The sequence below is a fragment of the Hyla sarda genome, unplaced genomic scaffold (genome assembly GCF_029499605.1).
Source record: "Hyla sarda isolate aHylSar1 unplaced genomic scaffold, aHylSar1.hap1 scaffold_186, whole genome shotgun sequence".
Lineage (NCBI taxonomy): Eukaryota > Metazoa > Chordata > Amphibia > Anura > Hylidae > Hyla > Hyla sarda.
The window spans coordinates 191,855-211,066 of record NW_026608510.1 but is presented as its reverse complement, the minus strand read 5'-3'; the positions used below and the strand labels follow the sequence as shown (position 1 = coordinate 211,066).

Genomic DNA, 19,212 nt, shown 5'->3' with positions numbered 1-19,212 from the left:
AAAAGGAGAAAAACGTAAAAAAAACGTGAAAAAAAAGTAAGAGGAAGAGAAGGGAAAAAAAAGGTGGAAATGGGTTTAAAAGTGATTTCGGCGGAGAAATATATATATATATATATATATATATATATATATATATATATATATATACGCGCACACACACACATATATATAAACGTATTCTCCGTTGAGATATTGCAGCCGCTGCTGTGTCCAGGCCCAGGAGCCTTAGCACTGTGCTGTGATGTCACTCAATACCACTGACATCACTAGGTGTAAACAACATCTCTCCTTTGCTGTGTATGTGACTATGGAGCTGTTTGGTGATGTCGTCTATTATGGCCTTCATAGAAGCAACAGGAGATTGTTGCATCCATCTAGAACCCTCAGAACTACAGTGCTATGATGTCACTCACTTCCACAGGCCTTGCAGAGTGTAAACAACAACAACCCAGCTTTGTTGTGTATGTAACCATAGGGATTTGTGATGTCACCTAGAACCTTCACAGCAGCGACAGCTTTATGAGGAGCATCAGCACTGCTCTGCCTGAGCAGAACCATCACCGCCATAGGTTGTCAAATAACCCGGGTTTAACCCACACAGGTAAGTCCAATGGGGTGCAGGCATGTCCTCTATGCTTACAGCTTCCCGTGGGTGTTGGTTTGATACCGTTTGGGGACAGCCAAGGAGGCATCTGCAGGCAACAAAGGTAGGTATGTGCTTGTGTGTGTGTTTCCTATGCAGATCCTAAGCCCAGTGTCACATGCAAGTAGGAGGAGTAAGAAGGGTTCCTGGCAAATCCGGGTTATGGATTGCATTTAAAAAGGCCCCGTGGGAGTGCAATGGGCCCCTGTCTTGCTGCTTAGCAATAATGGTATGGGTTTAGGTTCTGCTGTGTGTACTGGTGGTTGACTGCCCCCCAGCCCAGAGTGTGCATGGAAAATTGTCTGGCAGCCTCCCTGACAGCAAGCAGTGATAGTGCCCATGAAGGGCACCTTGTTGGGCCCGCCCCTTTCACGGTTATCGCTTCTCGGCCTTTTGGCTAAGATCAAGTGTAGTATCTGTTCTTATCAGTTTAATATCTGATACGTCCCCTATCTGGGGACCATATATTAAATGGATTTTTGAGAACGGGGGCCGATTTCGAAGCTTGCTTCCGTCGCCCTATGCATTGACCCGATATGGCAGTATCTTCGGGTACAGTGCACCACCCCCTTACAGGGTTAAAAAGAAAGATTCCTACTTTCATTGCTACCTGCTTGCTGGCTAGCCAGCTAGCCAGCCCTGTGGGCCTTGCTGCTGCTGCAGCCAAAAAACAAAAGGTGGTGCTGCTGCTGCTTCTGCTGCTTCTGCTTCTGCTTGTGTCTGGCCGCTGTTGGAGCGTCCAGGCACAGGACTTCTGCTGCTGCTGACTAAATGGCCTCCTTAATTGGATCATTTGAGTAGCCAGCACACCTGTGCAGGTAGGGCATGACATGATAGGCAGCTGCCTTGATAGCGGGTGGGTGCTGAATGTTCCTAATTGACAAAATAAGATTAATGCTTATGAAGAAATATAAAATCTCATCCCTTCCCCAATATCGCGCCACACCCCTACCCCTTAATTCCCTGGTTGAACTTGATGGACATATGTCTTTTTTCGACCGTACTAACTATGTAACTATGTAACATAACATGGGGGGGGGGGGGGGTCTCCTGGCTGTTCACACAGGTGTGTCATTGCTGTACATTGACCATGCATTGCTTCTGTGGTATTGCAAAGGCAAAGACAAATGCTTCCAGCCATCCATTGCACTAATGGATTGGTCATCAGCTGGCTGTCTATGTCCCGCATCAATATAGACCAAAGTACAGAGGGTTAGGCTATGCTATTGTGCACCTACCTGATGCATCAGAAGGTGCGAGGCCCTTGCTAAATTCTGTGCACAGACTTTGAGATCTATACTTTAGACTGTATCTAAACCTGCTCCAACATGGACTGACATTCTGGCCTACTTTCAGCCGATGCGACTTGTCTGTCGCTGAACAGTCGCTTTTTATGTATTCAGCACCTATGTATAATGTTGTAAAAATGCTCTAGAAGCTAAAGTCGCAGAAATGTCACACATATTTGGCCTGCAACTTTCTGTGCGACAAATTCAGACAGGAAAAATCAGTATAAATCCTTAGAAAATTATCCCCCAGTGTCTCCATCTGCTGGCGGTATTGAATAAGCATTGCTGCACTGATGGGGTATGCATTAGACGAAAAAAAAGAAGAAAAAGAAGAATAATACGCCCAGAAAAGAGGCGAAAAGGAGAAAAACGTAAAAAAACGTGAAAAAAAAGTAAGAGGAAGAGAAGGGAAAAAAAGGTGGAAATGGGTTTAAAAGTGATTTCGGCGGAGAAATATATATATATATATATATATATATATATATATATATATATATACGCGCACACACACACATATATATAAACGTATTCTCCGTTGAGATATTGCAGCCGCTGCTGTGTCCAGGCCCAGGAGCCTTAGCACTGTGCTGTGATGTCACTCAATACCACTGACATCACTAGGTGTAAACAACATCTCTCCTTTGCTGTGTATGTGACTATGGAGCTGTTTGGTGATGTCGTCTATTATGGCCTTCATAGAAGCAACAGGAGATTGTTGCATCCATCTAGAACCCTCAGAACTACAGTGCTATGATGTCACTCACTTCCACAGGCCTTGCAGAGTGTAAACAACAACAACCCAGCTTTGTTGTGTATGTAACCATAGGGATTTGTGATGTCACCTAGAACCTTCACAGCAGCGACAGCTTTATGAGGAGCATCAGCACTGCTCTGCCTGAGCAGAACCATCACCGCCATAGGTTGTCAAATAACCCGGGTTTAACCCACACAGGTAAGTCCAATGGGGTGCAGGCATGTCCTCTATGCTTACAGCTTCCCGTGGGTGTTGGTTTGATACCGTTTGGGGACAGCCAAGGAGGCATCTGCAGGCAACAAAGGTAGGTGTGTGCTTGTGTGTGTGTTTCCTATGCAGATCCTAAGCCCAGTGTCACATGCAAGTAGGAGGAGTAAGAAGGGTTCCTGGCAAATCCGGGTTATGGATTGCATTTAAAAAGGCCCCGTGGGAGTGCAATGGGCCCCTGTCTTGCTGCTTAGCAATAATGGTATGGGTTTAGGTTCTGCTGTGTGTACTGGTGGTTGACTGCCCCCCAGCCCAGAGTGTGCATGGAAAATTGTCTGGCAGCCTCCCTGACAGCAAGCAGTGATAGTGCCCATGAAGGGCACCTTGTTGGGCCCGCCCCTTTCACGGTTATCGCTTCTCGGCCTTTTGGCTAAGATCAAGTGTAGTATCTGTTCTTATCAGTTTAATATCTGATACGTCCCCTATCTGGGGACCATATATTAAATGGATTTTTGAGAACGGGGGCCGATTTCGAAGCTTGCTTCCGTCGCCCTATGCATTGACCCGATATGGCAGTATCTTCGGGTACAGTGCACCACCCCCTTACAGGGTTAAAAAGAAAGATTCCTACTTTCATTGCTACCTACTTGCTGGCTAGCCAGCTAGCCAGCCCTGTGGGCCTTGCTGCTGCTGCAGCCAAAAAACAAAAGGTGGTGCTGCTGCTGCTTCTGCTGCTTCTGCTTCTGCTTGTGTCTGGCCGCTGTTGGAGCGTCCAGGCACAGGACTTCTGCTGCTGCTGACTAAATGGCCTCCTTAATTGGATCATTTGAGTAGCCAGCACACCTGTGCAGGTAGGGCATGACATGATAGGCAGCTGCCTTGATAGCGGGTGGGTGCTGAATGTTCCTAATTGACAAAATAAGATTAATGCTTATGAAGAAATATAAAATCTCATCCCTTCCCCAATATCGCGCCACACCCCTACCCCTTAATTCCCTGGTTGAACTTGATGGACATATGTCTTTTTTCGACCGTACTAACTATGTAACTATGTAACATAACATGGGGGGGGGGGGAGGCTCCTGGCTGTTCACACAGGTGTGTCATTGCTGTACATTGACCATGCATTGCTTCTGTGGTATTGCAAAGGCAAAGACAAATGCTTCCAGCCATCCATTGCACTAATGGATTGGTCATCAGCTGGCTGTCTATGTCCCGCATCAATATAGACCAAAGTACAGAGGGTTAGGCTATGCTATTGTGCACCTACCTGATGCATCAGAAGGTGCGAGGCCCTTGCTAAATTCTGTGCACAGACTTTGAGATCTATACTTTAGACTGTATCTAAACCTGCTCCAACATGGACTGACATTCTGGCCTACTTTCAGCCGATGCGACTTGTCTGTCGCTGAACAGTCGCTTTTTATGTATTCAGCACCTATGTATAATGTTGTAAAAATGCTCTAGAAGCTAAAGTCGCAGAAATGTCACACATATTTGGCCTGCAACTTTCTGTGCGACAAATTCAGACAGGAAAAATCAGTATAAATCCTTAGAAAATTATCCCCCAGTGTCTCCATCTGCTGGCGGTATTGAATAAGCATTGCTGCACTGATGGGGTATGCATTAGACGAAAAAAAAGAAGAAAAAGAAGAATAATACGCCCAGAAAAGAGGCGAAAAGGAGAAAAACGTAAAAAAACGTGAAAAAAAAGTAAGAGGAAGAGAAGGGAAAAAAAGGTGGAAATGGGTTTAAAAGTGATTTCGGCGGAGAAATATATATATATATATATATATATATATATATATATATATATATATATATACGCGCACACACACACATATATATAAACGTATTCTCCGTTGAGATATTGCAGCCGCTGCTGTGTCCAGGCCCAGGAGCCTTAGCACTGTGCTGTGATGTCACTCAATACCACTGACATCACTAGGTGTAAACAACATCTCTCCTTTGCTGTGTATGTGACTATGGAGCTGTTTGGTGATGTCGTCTATTATGGCCTTCATAGAAGCAACAGGAGATTGTTGCATCCATCTAGAACCCTCAGAACTACAGTGCTATGATGTCACTCACTTCCACAGGCCTTGCAGAGTGTAAACAACAACAACCCAGCTTTGTTGTGTATGTAACCATAGGGATTTGTGATGTCACCTAGAACCTTCACAGCAGCGACAGCTTTATGAGGAGCATCAGCACTGCTCTGCCTGAGCAGAACCATCACCGCCATAGGTTGTCAAATAACCCGGGTTTAACCCACACAGGTAAGTCCAATGGGGTGCAGGCATGTCCTCTATGCTTACAGCTTCCCGTGGGTGTTGGTTTGATACCGTTTGGGGACAGCCAAGGAGGCATCTGCAGGCAACAAAGGTAGGTGTGTGCTTGTGTGTGTGTTTCCTATGCAGATCCTAAGCCCAGTGTCACATGCAAGTAGGAGGAGTAAGAAGGGTTCCTGGCAAATCCGGGTTATGGATTGCATTTAAAAAGGCCCCGTGGGAGTGCAATGGGCCCCTGTCTTGCTGCTTAGCAATAATGGTATGGGTTTAGGTTCTGCTGTGTGTACTGGTGGTTGACTGCCCCCCAGCCCAGAGTGTGCATGGAAAATTGTCTGGCAGCCTCCCTGACAGCAAGCAGTGATAGTGCCCATGAAGGGCACCTTGTTGGGCCCGCCCCTTTCACGGTTATCGCTTCTCGGCCTTTTGGCTAAGATCAAGTGTAGTATCTGTTCTTATCAGTTTAATATCTGATACGTCCCCTATCTGGGGACCATATATTAAATGGATTTTTGAGAACGGGGGCCGATTTCGAAGCTTGCTTCCGTTGCCCTATGCATTGACCCGATATGGCAGTATCTTCGGGTACAGTGCACCACCCCCTTACAGGGTTAAAAAGAAAGATTCCTACTTTCATTGCTACCTGCTTGCTGGCTAGCCAGCTAGCCAGCCCTGTGGGCCTTGCTGCTGCTGCAGCCAAAAAACAAAAGGTGGTGCTGCTGCTGCTTCTGCTGCTTCTGCTTCTGCTTGTGTCTGGCCGCTGTTGGAGCGTCCAGGCACAGGACTTCTGCTGCTGCTGACTAAATGGCCTCCTTAATTGGATCATTTGAGTAGCCAGCACACCTGTGCAGGTAGGGCATGACATGATAGGCAGCTGCCTTGATAGCGGGTGGGTGCTGAATGTTCCTAATTGACAAAATAAGATTAATGCTTATGAAGAAATATAAAATCTCATCCCTTCCCCAATATCGCGCCACACCCCTACCCCTTAATTCCCTGGTTGAACTTGATGGACATATGTCTTTTTTCGACCGTACTAACTATGTAACTATGTAACATAACATGGGGGGGGGGGGGTCTCCTGGCTGTTCACACAGGTGTGTCATTGCTGTACATTGACCATGCATTGCTTCTGTGGTATTGCAAAGGCAAAGACAAATGCTTCCAGCCATCCATTGCACTAATGGATTGGTCATCAGCTGGCTGTCTATGTCCCGCATCAATATAGACCAAAGTACAGAGGGTTAGGCTATGCTATTGTGCACCTACCTGATGCATCAGAAGGTGCGAGGCCCTTGCTAAATTCTGTGCACAGACTTTGAGATCTATACTTTAGACTGTATCTAAACCTGCTCCAACATGGACTGACATTCTGGCCTACTTTCAGCCGATGCGACTTGTCTGTCGCTGAACAGTCGCTTTTTATGTATTCAGCACCTATGTATAATGTTGTAAAAATGCTCTAGAAGCTAAAGTCGCAGAAATGTCACACATATTTGGCCTGCAACTTTCTGTGCGACAAATTCAGACAGGAAAAATCAGTATAAATCCTTAGAAAATTATTCCCCAGTGTCTCCATCTGCTGGCGGTATTGAATAAGCATTGCTGCACTGATGGGGTATGCATTAGACGAAAAAAAAGAAGAAAAAGAAGAAGAATACGCCCAGAAAAGAGGCGAAAAGGAGAAAAACTTAAAAAAACGTGAAAAAAAAGTAAGAGGAAGAGAAGGGAAAAAAAGGTGGAAATGGGTTTAAAAGTGATTTCGGCGGAGAAATATATATATATATATATATATATATATATATATATACGCGCACACACACACATATATATAAACGTATTCTCCGTTGAGATATTGCAGCCGCTGCTGTGTCCAGGCCCAGGAGCCTTAGCACTGTGCTGAGATGTCACTCAATACCACTGACATCACTAGGTGTAAACAACATCTCTCCTTTGCTGTGTATGTGACTATGGAGCTGTTTGGTGATGTCGTCTATTATGGCCTTCATAGAAGCAACAGGAGATTGTTGCATCCATCTAGAACCCTCAGAACTACAGTGCTATGATGTCACTCACTTCCACAGGCCTTGCAGAGTGTAAACAACAACAACCCAGCTTTGTTGTGTATGTAACCATAGGGATTTGTGATGTCACCTAGAACCTTCACAGCAGCGACAGCTTTATGAGGAGCATCAGCACTGCTCTGCCTGAGCAGAACCATCACCGCCATAGGTTGTCAAATAACCCGGGTTTAACCCACACAGGTAAGTCCAATGGGGTGCAGGCATGTCCTCTATGCTTACAGCTTCCCGTGGGTGTTGGTTTGATACCGTTTGGGGACAGCCAAGGAGGCATCTGCAGGCAACAAAGGTAGGTGTGTGCTTGTGTGTGTGTTTCCTATGCAGATCCTAAGCCCAGTGTCACATGCAAGTAGGAGGAGTAAGAAGGGTTCCTGGCAAATCCGGGTTATGGATTGCATTTAAAAAGGCCCCGTGGGAGTGCAATGGGCCCCTGTCTTGCTGCTTAGCAATAATGGTATGGGTTTAGGTTCTGCTGTGTGTACTGGTGGTTGACTGCCCCCCAGCCCAGAGTGTGCATGGAAAATTGTCTGGCAGCCTCCCTGACAGCAAGCAGTGATAGTGCCCATGAAGGGCACCTTGTTGGGCCCGCCCCTTTCACGGTTATCGCTTCTCGGCCTTTTGGCTAAGATCAAGTGTAGTATCTGTTCTTATCAGTTTAATATCTGATACGTCCCCTATCTGGGGACCATATATTAAATGGATTTTTGAGAACGGGGGCCGATTTCGAAGCTTGCTTCCGTCGCCCTATGCATTGACCCGATATGGCAGTATCTTCGGGTACAGTGCACCACCCCCTTACAGGGTTAAAAAGAAAGATTCCTACTTTCATTGCTACCTGCTTGCTGGCTAGCCAGCTAGCCAGCCCTGTGGGCCTTGCTGCTGCTGCAGCCAAAAAACAAAAGGTGGTGCTGCTGCTGCTTCTGCTGCTTCTGCTTCTGCTTGTGTCTGGCCGCTGTTGGAGCGTCCAGGCACAGGACTTCTGCTGCTGCTGACTAAATGGCCTCCTTAATTGGATCATTTGAGTAGCCAGCACACCTGTGCAGGTAGGGCATGACATGATAGGCAGCTGCCTTGATAGCGGGTGGGTGCTGAATGTTCCTAATTGACAAAATAAGATTAATGCTTATGAAGAAATATAAAATCTCATCCCTTCCCCAATATCGCGCCACACCCCTACCCCTTAATTCCCTGGTTGAACTTGATGGACATATGTCTTTTTTCGACCGTACTAACTATGTAACTATGTAACATAACATGGGGGGGGGGGGGTCTCCTGGCTGTTCACACAGGTGTGTCATTGCTGTACATTGACCATGCATTGCTTCTGTGGTATTGCAAAGGCAAAGACAAATGCTTCCAGCCATCCATTGCACTAATGGATTGGTCATCAGCTGGCTGTCTATGTCCCGCATCAATATAGACCAAAGTACAGAGGGTTAGGCTATGCTATTGTGCACCTACCTGATGCATCAGAAGGTGCGAGGCCCTTGCTAAATTCTGTGCACAGACTTTGAGATCTATACTTTAGACTGTATCTAAACCTGCTCCAACATGGACTGACATTCTGGCCTACTTTCAGCCGATGCGACTTGTCTGTCGCTGAACAGTCGCTTTTTATGTATTCAGCACCTATGTATAATGTTGTAAAAATGCTCTAGAAGCTAAAGTCGCAGAAATGTCACACATATTTGGCCTGCAACTTTCTGTGCGACAAATTCAGACAGGAAAAATCAGTATAAATCCTTAGAAAATTATCCCCCAGTGTCTCCATCTGCTGGCGGTATTGAATAAGCATTGCTGCACTGATGGGGTATGCATTAGACGAAAAAAAAGAAGAAAAAGAAGAATAATACGCCCAGAAAAGAGGCGAAAAGGAGAAAAACGTAAAAAAACGTGAAAAAAAAGTAAGAGGAAGAGAAGGGAAAAAAAGGTGGAAATGGGTTTAAAAGTGATTTCGGCGGAGAAATATATATATATATATATATATATATATATATATATATACGCGCACACACACACATATATATAAACGTATTCTCCGTTGAGATATTGCAGCCGCTGCTGTGTCCAGGCCCAGGAGCCTTAGCACTGTGCTGTGATGTCACTCAATACCACTGACATCACTAGGTGTAAACAACATCTCTCCTTTGCTGTGTATGTGACTATGGAGCTGTTTGGTGATGTCGTCTATTATGGCCTTCATAGAAGCAACAGGAGATTGTTGCATCCATCTAGAACCCTCAGAACTACAGTGCTATGATGTCACTCACTTCCACAGGCCTTGCAGAGTGTAAACAACAACAACCCAGCTTTGTTGTGTATGTAACCATAGGGATTTGTGATGTCACCTAGAACCTTCACAGCAGCGACAGCTTTATGAGGAGCATCAGCACTGCTCTGCCTGAGCAGAACCATCACCGCCATAGGTTGTCAAATAACCCGGGTTTAACCCACACAGGTAAGTCCAATGGGGTGCAGGCATGTCCTCTATGCTTACAGCTTCCCGTGGGTGTTGGTTTGATACCGTTTGGGGACAGCCAAGGAGGCATCTGCAGGCAACAAAAGTAGGTGTGTGCTTGTGTGTGTGTTTCCTATGCAGATCCTAAGCCCAGTGTCACATGCAAGTAGGAGGAGTAAGAAGGGTTCCTGGCAAATCCGGGTTATGGATTGCATTTAAAAAGGCCCCGTGGGAGTGCAATGGGCCCCTGTCTTGCTGCTTAGCAATAATGGTATGGGTTTAGGTTCTGCTGTGTGTACTGGTGGTTGACTGCCCCCCAGCCCAGAGTGTGCATGGAAAATTGTCTGGCAGCCTCCCTGACAGCAAGCAGTGATAGTGCCCATGAAGGGCACCTTGTTGGGCCGGCCCCTTTCACGGTTATCGCTTCTCGGCCTTTTGGCTAAGATCAAGTGTAGTATCTGTTCTTATCAGTTTAATATCTGATACGTCCCCTATCTGGGGACCATATATTAAATGGATTTTTGAGAACGGGGGCCGATTTCGAAGCTTGCTTCCGTCGCCCTATGCATTGACCCGATATGGCAGTATCTTCGGGTACAGTGCACCACCCCCTTACAGGGTTAAAAAGAAAGATTCCTACTTTCATTGCTACCTGCTTGCTGGCTAGCCAGCTAGCCAGCCCTGTGGGCCTTGCTGCTGCTGCAGCCAAAAAACAAAAGGTGGTGCTGCTGCTGCTTCTGCTGCTTCTGCTTCTGCTTGTGTCTGGCCGCTGTTGGAGCGTCCAGGCACAGGACTTCTGCTGCTGCTGACTAAATGGCCTCCTTAATTGGATCATTTGAGTAGCCAGCACACCTGTGCAGGTAGGGCATGACATGATAGGCAGCTGCCTTGATAGCGGGTGGGTGCTGAATGTTCCTAATTGACAAAATAAGATTAATGCTTATGAAGAAATATAAAATCTCATCCCTTCCCCAATATCGCGCCACACCCCTACCCCTTAATTCCCTGGTTGAACTTGATGGACATATGTCTTTTTTCGACCGTACTAACTATGTAACTATGTAACATAACATGGGGGGGGGGGGGGGGTCTCCTGGCTGTTCACACAGGTGTGTCATTGCTGTACATTGACCATGCATTGCTTCTGTGGTATTGCAAAGGCAAAGACAAATGCTTCCAGCCATCCATTGCACTAATGGATTGGTCATCAGCTGGCTGTCTATGTCCCGCATCAATATAGACCAAAGTACAGAGGGTTAGGCTATGCTATTGTGCACCTACCTGATGCATCAGAAGGTGCGAGGCCCTTGCTAAATTCTGTGCACAGACTTTGAGATCTATACTTTAGACTGTATCTAAACCTGCTCCAACATGGACTGACATTCTGGCCTACTTTCAGCCGATGCGACTTGTCTGTCGCTGAACAGTCGCTTTTTATGTATTCAGCACCTATGTATAATGTTGTAAAAATGCTCTAGAAGCTAAAGTCGCAGAAATGTCACACATATTTGGCCTGCAACTTTCTGTGCGACAAATTCAGACAGGAAAAATCAGTATAAATCCTTAGAAAATTATCCCCCAGTGTCTCCATCTGCTGGCGGTATTGAATAAGCATTGCTGCACTGATGGGGTATGCATTAGACGAAAAAAAAGAAGAAAAAGAAGAATAATACGCCCAGAAAAGAGGCGAAAAGGAGAAAAACGTAAAAAAACGTGAAAAAAAAGTAAGAGGAAGAGAAGGGAAAAAAAGGTGGAAATGGGTTTAAAAGTGATTTCGGCGGAGAAATATATATATATATATATATATATATATATATATATATATACGCGCACACACACACATATATATAAACGTATTCTCCGTTGAGATATTGCAGCCGCTGCTGTGTCCAGGCCCAGGAGCCTTAGCACTGTGCTGTGATGTCACTCAATACCACTGACATCACTAGGTGTAAACAACATCTCTCCTTTGCTGTGTATGTGACTATGGAGCTGTTTGGTGATGTCGTCTATTATGGCCTTCATAGAAGCAACAGGAGATTGTTGCATCCATCTAGAACCCTCAGAACTACAGTGCTATGATGTCACTCACTTCCACAGGCCTTGCAGAGTGTAAACAACAACAACCCAGCTTTGTTGTGTATGTAACCATAGGGATTTGTGATGTCACCTAGAACCTTCACAGCAGCGACAGCTTTATGAGGAGCATCAGCACTGCTCTGCCTGAGCAGAACCATCACCGCCATAGGTTGTCAAATAACCCGGGTTTAACCCACACAGGTAAGTCCAATGGGGTGCAGGCATGTCCTCTATGCTTACAGCTTCCCGTGGGTGTTGGTTTGATACCGTTTGGGGACAGCCAAGGAGGCATCTGCAGGCAACAAAGGTAGGTGTGTGCTTGTGTGTGTGTTTCCTATGCAGATCCTAAGCCCAGTGTCACATGCAAGTAGGAGGAGTAAGAAGGGTTCCTGGCAAATCCGGGTTATGGATTGCATTTAAAAAGGCCCCGTGGGAGTGCAATGGGCCCCTGTCTTGCTGCTTAGCAATAATGGTATGGGTTTAGGTTCTGCTGTGTGTACTGGTGGTTGACTGCCCCCCAGCCCAGAGTGTGCATGGAAAATTGTCTGGCAGCCTCCCTGACAGCAAGCAGTGATAGTGCCCATGAAGGGCACCTTGTTGGGCCCGCCCCTTTCACGGTTATCGCTTCTCGGCCTTTTGGCTAAGATCAAGTGTAGTATCTGTTCTTATCAGTTTAATATCTGATACGTCCCCTATCTGGGGACCATATATTAAATGGATTTTTGAGAACGGGGGCCGATTTCGAAGCTTGCTTCCGTCGCCCTATGCATTGACCCGATATGGCAGTATCTTCGGGTACAGTGCACCACCCCCTTACAGGGTTAAAAAGAAAGATTCCTACTTTCATTGCTACCTGCTTGCTGGCTAGCCAGCTAGCCAGCCCTGTGGGCCTTGCTGCTGCTGCAGCCAAAAAACAAAAGGTGGTGCTGCTGCTGCTTCTGCTGCTTCTGCTTCTGCTTGTGTCTGGCCGCTGTTGGAGCGTCCAGGCACAGGACATCTGCTGCTGCTGACTAAATGGCCTCCTTAATTGGATCATTTGAGTAGCCAGCACACCTGCGCAGGTAGGGCATGACATGATAGGCAGCTGCCTTGATAGCGGGTGGGTGCTGAATGTTCCTAATTGACAAAATAAGATTAATGCTTATGAAGAAATATAAAATCTCATCCCTTCCCCAATATCGCGCCACACCCCTACCCCTTAATTCCCTGGTTGAACTTGATGGACATATGTCTTTTTTCGACCGTACTAACTATGTAACTATGTAACATAACATGGGGGGGGGGGGGGTCTCCTGGCTGTTCACACAGGTGTGTCATTGCTGTACATTGACCATGCATTGCTTCTGTGGTATTGCAAAGGCAAAGACAAATGCTTCCAGCCATCCATTGCACTAATGGATTGGTCATCAGCTGGCTGTCTATGTCCCGCATCAATATAGACCAAAGTACAGAGGGTTAGGCTATGCTATTGTGCACCTACCTGATGCATCAGAAGGTGCGAGGCCCTTGCTAAATTCTGTGCACAGACTTTGAGATCTATACTTTAGACTGTATCTAAACCTGCTCCAACATGGACTGACATTCTGGCCTACTTTCAGCCGATGCGACTTGTCTGTCGCTGAACAGTCGCTTTTTATGTATTCAGCACCTATGTATAATGTTGTAAAAATGCTCTAGAAGCTAAAGTCGCAGAAATGTCACACATATTTGGCCTGCAACTTTCTGTGCGACAAATTCAGACAGGAAAAATCAGTATAAAGCCTTAGAAAATTATCCCCCAGTGTCTCCATCTGCTGGCGGTATTGAATAAGCATTGCTGCACTGATGGGGTATGCATTAGACGAAAAAAAAGAAGAAAAAGAAGAAGAATACGCCCAGAAAAGAGGCGAAAAGGAGAAAAACTTAAAAAAACGTGAAAAAAAAGTAAGAGGAAGAGAAGGGAAAAAAAGGTGGAAATGGGTTTAAAAGTGATTTCGGCGGAGAAATATATATATATATATATATATATATATATATATATATATATATACGCGCACACACACACATATATATAAACGTATTCTCCGTTGAGATATTGCAGCCGCTGCTGTGTCCAGGCCCAGGAGCCTTAGCACTGTGCTGAGATGTCACTCAATACCACTGACATCACTAGGTGTAAACAACATCTCTCCTTTGCTGTGTATGTGACTATGGAGCTGTTTGGTGATGTCGTCTATTATGGCCTTCATAGAAGCAACAGGAGATTGTTGCATCCATCTAGAACCCTCAGAACTACAGTGCTATGATGTCACTCACTTCCACAGGCCTTGCAGAGTGTAAACAACAACAATCCAGCTTTGTTGTGTATGTAACCATAGGGATTTGTGATGTCACCTAGAACCTTCACAGCAGCGACAGCTTTATGAGGAGCATCAGCACTGCTCTGCCTGAGCAGAACCATCACCGCCATAGGTTGTCAAATAACCCGGGTTTAACCCACACAGGTAAGTCCAATAGGGTGCAGGCATGTCCTCTATGCTTACAGCTTCCCGTGGGTGTTGGTTTGATACCGTTTGGGGACAGCCAAGGAGGCATCTGCAGGCAACAAAGGTAGGTGTGTGCTTGTGTGTGTGTTTCCTATGCAGATCCTAAGCCCAGTGTCACATGCAAGTAGGAGGAGTAAGAAGGGTTCCTGGCAAATCCGGGTTATGGATTGCATTTAAAAAGGCCCCGTGGGAGTGCAATGGGCCCCTGTCTTGCTGCTTAGCAATAATGGTATGGGTTTAGGTTCTGCTGTGTGTACTGGTGGTTGACTGCCCCCCAGCCCAGAGTGTGCATGGAAAATTGTCTGGCAGCCTCCCTGACAGCAAGCAGTGATAGTGCCCATGAAGGGCACCTTGTTGGGCCCGCCCCTTTCACGGTTATCGCTTCTCGGCCTTTTGGCTAAGATCAAGTGTAGTATCTGTTCTTATCAGTTTAATATCTGATACGTCCCCTATCTGGGGACCATATATTAAATGGATTTTTGAGAACGGGGGCCGATTTCGAAGCTTGCTTCCGTCGCCCTATGCATTGACCCGATATGGCAGTATCTTCGGGTACAGTGCACCACCCCCTTACAGGGTTAAAAAGAAAGATTCCTACTTTCATTGCTACCTGCTTGCTGGCTAGCCAGCTAGCCAGCCCTGTGGGCCTTGCTGCTGCTGCAGCCAAAAAACAAAAGGTGGTGCTGCTGCTGCTTCTGCTGCTTCTGCTTCTGCTTGTGTCTGGCCGCTGTTGGAGCGTCCAGGCACAGGACTTCTGCTGCTGCTGACTAAATGGCCTCCTTAATTGGATCATTTGAGTAGCCAGCACACCTGTGCAGGTAGGGCATGACATGATAGGCAGCTGCCTTGATAGCGGGTGGGTGCTGAATGTTCCTAATTGACAAAATAAGATTAATGCTTATGAAGAAATATAAAATCTCATCCCTTCCCCAATATCGCGCCACACCCCTACCCCTTAATTCCCTGGTTGAACTTGATGGACATATGTCTTTTTTCGACCGTACTAACTATGTAACTATGTAACATAACATGGGGGGGGGGGGGGGGGTCTCCTGGCTGTTCACACAGGTGTGTCATTGCTGTACATTGACCATGCATTGCTTCTGTGGTATTGCAAAGGCAAAGACAAATGCTTCCAGCCATCCATTGCACTAATGGATTGGTCATCAGCTGGCTGTCTATGTCCCGCATCAATATAGACCAAAGTACAGAGGGTTAGGCTATGCTATTGTGCACCTACCTGATGCATCAGAAGGTGCGAGGCCCTTGCTAAATTCTGTGCACAGACTTTGATATCTATACTTTAGACTGTATCTAAACCTGCTCCAACATGGACTGACATTCTGGCCTACTTTCAGCCGATGCGACTTGTCTGTCGCTGAACAGTCGCTTTTTATGTATTCAGCACCTATGTATAATGTTGTAAAAATGCTCTAGAAGCTAAAGTCGCAGAAATGTCACACATATTTGGCCTGCAACTTTCTGTGCGACAAATTCAGACAGGAAAAATCAGTATAAATCCTTAGAAAATTATCCCCCAGTGTCTCCATCTGCTGGCGGTATTGAATAAGCATTGCTGCACTGATGGGGTATGCATTAGACGAAAAAAAAGAAGAAAAAGAAGAATAATACGCCCAGAAAAGAGGCGAAAAGGAGAAAAACGTAAAAAAACGTGAAAAAAAAGTAAGAGGAAGAGAAGGGAAAAAAAGGTGGAAATGGGTTTAAAAGTGATTTCGGCGGAGAAATATATATATATATATATATATATATATATATATATATATATATACGCGCACACACACACATATATATAAACGTATTCTCCGTTGAGATATTGCAGCCGCTGCTGTGTCCAGGCCCAGGAGCCTTAGCACTGTGCTGTGATGTCACTCAATACCACTGACATCACTAGGTGTAAACAACATCTCTCCTTTGCTGTGTATGTGACTATGGAGCTGTTTGGTGATGTCGTCTATTATGGCCTTCATAGAAGCAACAGGAGATTGTTGCATCCATCTAGAACCCTCAGAACTACAGTGCTATGATGTCACTCACTTCCACAGGCCTTGCAGAGTGTAAACAACAACAACCCAGCTTTGTTGTGTATGTAACCATAGGGATTTGTGATGTCACCTAGAACCTTCACAGCAGCGACAGCTTTATGAGGAGCATCAGCACTGCTCTGCCTGAGCAGAACCATCACCGCCATAGGTTGTCAAATAACCCGGGTTTAACCCACACAGGTAAGTCCAATAGGGTGCAGGCATGTCCTCTATGCTTACAGCTTCCCGTGGGTGTTGGTTTGATACCGTTTGGGGACAGCCAAGGAGGCATCTGCAGGCAACAAAGGTAGGTGTGTGCTTGTGTGTGTGTTTCCTATGCAGATCCTAAGCCCAGTGTCACATGCAAGTAGGAGGAGTAAGAAGGGTTCCTGGCAAATCCGGGTTATGGATAGCATTTAAAAAGGCCCCGCGGGAGTGCAATGGGCCCCTGTCTTGCTGCTTAGCAATAATGGTATGGGTTTAGGTTCTGCTGTGTGTACTGGTGGTTGACTGCCCCCCAGCCCAGAGTGTGCATGGAAAATTGTCTGGCAGCCTCCCTGACAGCAAGCAGTGATAGTGCCCATGAAGGGCACCTTGTTGGGCCCGCCCCTTTCACGGTTATCGCTTCTCGGCCTTTTGGCTAAGATCAAGTGTAGTATCTGTTCTTATCAGTTTAATATCTGATACGTCCCCTATCTGGGGACCATATATTAAATGGATTTTTGAGAACGGGGGCCGATTTCGAAGCTTGCTTCCGTCGCCCTATGCATTGACCCGATATGGCAGTATCTTCGGGTACAGTGCACCACCCCCTTACAGGGTTAAAAAGAAAGATTCCTACTTTCATTGCTACCTGCTTGCTGGCTAGCCAGCTAGCCAGCCCTGTGGGCCTTGCTGCTGCTGCAGCCAAAAAACAAAAGGTGGTGCTGCTGCTGCTTCTGCTGCTTCTGCTTCTGCTTGTGTCTGGCCGCTGTTGGAGCGTCCAGGCACAGGACTTCTGCTGCTGCTGACTAAATGGCCTCCTTAATTGGATCATTTGAGTAGCCAGCACACCTGTGCAGGTAGGGCATGACATGATAGGCAGCTGCCTTGATAGCGGGTGGGTGCTGAATGTTCCTAATTGACAAAATAAGATTAATGCTTATGAAGAAATATAAAATCTCATCCCTTCCCCAATATCGCGCCACACCCCTACCCCTTAATTCCCTGGTTGAACTTGATGGACATATGTCTTTTTTCGACCGTACTAACTATGTAACAATGTAACATAACATGGGGGGGGGGGGGGTCTCCTGGCTGTTCACACAGGTGTGTCATTGCTGTACATTGACCATGCATTGCTTCTGTGGTATTGCAAAGGCAAAGACAAATGCTTCCAGCCATCCATTGCACTAATGGATTGGTCATCAGCTGGCTGTCTATGTCCCGCATCAATATAGACCAAAGTACAGAGGGTTAGGCTATGCTATTGTGCACCTACCTGATGCATCAGAAGGTGCGAGGCCCTTGCTAAATTCTGTGCACAGACTTTGAGATCTATACTTTAGACTGTATCTAAACCTGCTCCAACATGGACTGACATTCTGGCCTACTTTCAGCCGATGCGACTTGTCTGTCGCTGAACAGTCGCTTTTTATGTATTCAGCACCTATGTATAATGTTGTAAAAATGCTCTAGAAGCTAAAGTCGCAGAAATGTCACACATATTTGGCCTGCAACTTTCTGTGCGACAAATTCAGACAGGAAAAATCAGTATAAATCCTTAGAAAATTATCCCCCAGTGTCTCCATCTGCTGGCGGTATTGAATAAGCATTGCTGCACTGATGGGGTATGCATTAGACGAAAAAAAAGAAGAAAAAGAAGAATAATACGCCCAGAAAAGAGGCGAAAAGGAGAAAAACGTAAAAAAACGTGAAAAAAAAGTAAGAGGAAGAGAAGGGAAAAAAAGGTGGAAATGGGTTTAAAAGTGATTTCGGCGGAGAAATATATATATATATATATATATATATATATATATATATATATATACGCGCACACACACACATATATATAAACGTATTCTCCGTTGAGATATTGCAGCCGCTGCTGTGTCCAGGCCCAGGAGCCTTAGCACTGTTCTGTGATGTCACTCAATACCACTGACATCACTAGGTGTAAACAACATCTCTCCTTTGCTGTGTATGTGACTATGGAGCTGTTTGGTGATGTCGTCTATTATGGCCTTCATAGAAGCAACAGGAGATTGTTGCATCCATCTAGAACCCTCAGAACTACAGTGCTATGATGTCACTCACTTCCACAGGCCTTGCAGAGTGTAAACAACAACAACCCAGCTTTGTTGTGTATGTAACCATAGGGATTTGTGATGTCACCTAGAACCTTCACAGCAGCGACAGCTTTATGAGGAGCATCAGCACTGCTCTGCCTGAGCAGAACCATCACCGCCATAGGTTGTCAAATAACCCGGGTTTAACCCACACAGGTAAGTCCAATGGGGTGCAGGCATGTCCTCTATGCTTACAGCTTCCCGTGGGTGTTGGTTTGATACCGTTTGGGGACAGCCAAGGAGGCATCTGCAGGCAACAAAGGTAGGTGTGTGCTTGTGTGTGTGTTTCCTATGCAGATCCTAAGCCCAGTGTCACATGCAAGTAGGAGGAGTAAGAAGGGTTCCTGGCAAATCCGGGTTATGGATTGCATTTAAAAAGGCCCCGTGGGAGTGCAATGGGCCCCTGTCTTGCTGCTTAGCAATAATGGTATGGGTTTAGGTTCTGCTGTGTGTACTGGTGGTTGACTGCCCCCCAGCCCAGAGTGTGCATGGAAAATTGTCTGGCAGCCTCCCTGACAG

At 46.0% G+C, this 19,212-nt stretch overlaps 8 non-coding genes across 8 annotated transcripts; all 8 read left to right on the top strand.

Moving 5' to 3' along the window:
* Nucleotides 1-1,020: 1,020 nt before the first annotated feature.
* On the top strand, nt 1,021-1,211 carry LOC130315093 (U2 spliceosomal RNA). Its single transcript, XR_008862678.1, has one exon. It is a non-coding gene; the product is annotated as a U2 spliceosomal RNA (small nuclear RNA).
* A 2,092-nt stretch (nt 1,212-3,303) lies between these two features.
* Nucleotides 3,304-3,494, top strand: LOC130315092 (U2 spliceosomal RNA). Its single transcript, XR_008862677.1, has one exon. It is a non-coding gene; the product is annotated as a U2 spliceosomal RNA (small nuclear RNA).
* A 2,097-nt stretch (nt 3,495-5,591) lies between these two features.
* On the top strand, nt 5,592-5,782 carry LOC130315185 (U2 spliceosomal RNA). Its single transcript, XR_008862760.1, has one exon. It is a non-coding gene; the product is annotated as a U2 spliceosomal RNA (small nuclear RNA).
* Nucleotides 5,783-7,864: 2,082 nt separating this feature from the next.
* Nucleotides 7,865-8,055, top strand: LOC130315090 (U2 spliceosomal RNA). Its single transcript, XR_008862675.1, has one exon. It is a non-coding gene; the product is annotated as a U2 spliceosomal RNA (small nuclear RNA).
* Nucleotides 8,056-10,139: 2,084 nt separating this feature from the next.
* On the top strand, nt 10,140-10,330 carry LOC130315089 (U2 spliceosomal RNA). Its single transcript, XR_008862674.1, has one exon. It is a non-coding gene; the product is annotated as a U2 spliceosomal RNA (small nuclear RNA).
* A 2,089-nt stretch (nt 10,331-12,419) lies between these two features.
* Nucleotides 12,420-12,610, top strand: LOC130315088 (U2 spliceosomal RNA). Its single transcript, XR_008862673.1, has one exon. It is a non-coding gene; the product is annotated as a U2 spliceosomal RNA (small nuclear RNA).
* Nucleotides 12,611-14,701: 2,091 nt separating this feature from the next.
* Nucleotides 14,702-14,892, top strand: LOC130315087 (U2 spliceosomal RNA). The gene has a single exon (XR_008862672.1). It is a non-coding gene; the product is annotated as a U2 spliceosomal RNA (small nuclear RNA).
* A 2,094-nt stretch (nt 14,893-16,986) lies between these two features.
* Nucleotides 16,987-17,177, top strand: LOC130315086 (U2 spliceosomal RNA). The gene has a single exon (XR_008862671.1). It is a non-coding gene; the product is annotated as a U2 spliceosomal RNA (small nuclear RNA).
* Nucleotides 17,178-19,212: the final 2,035 nt, after the last annotated feature.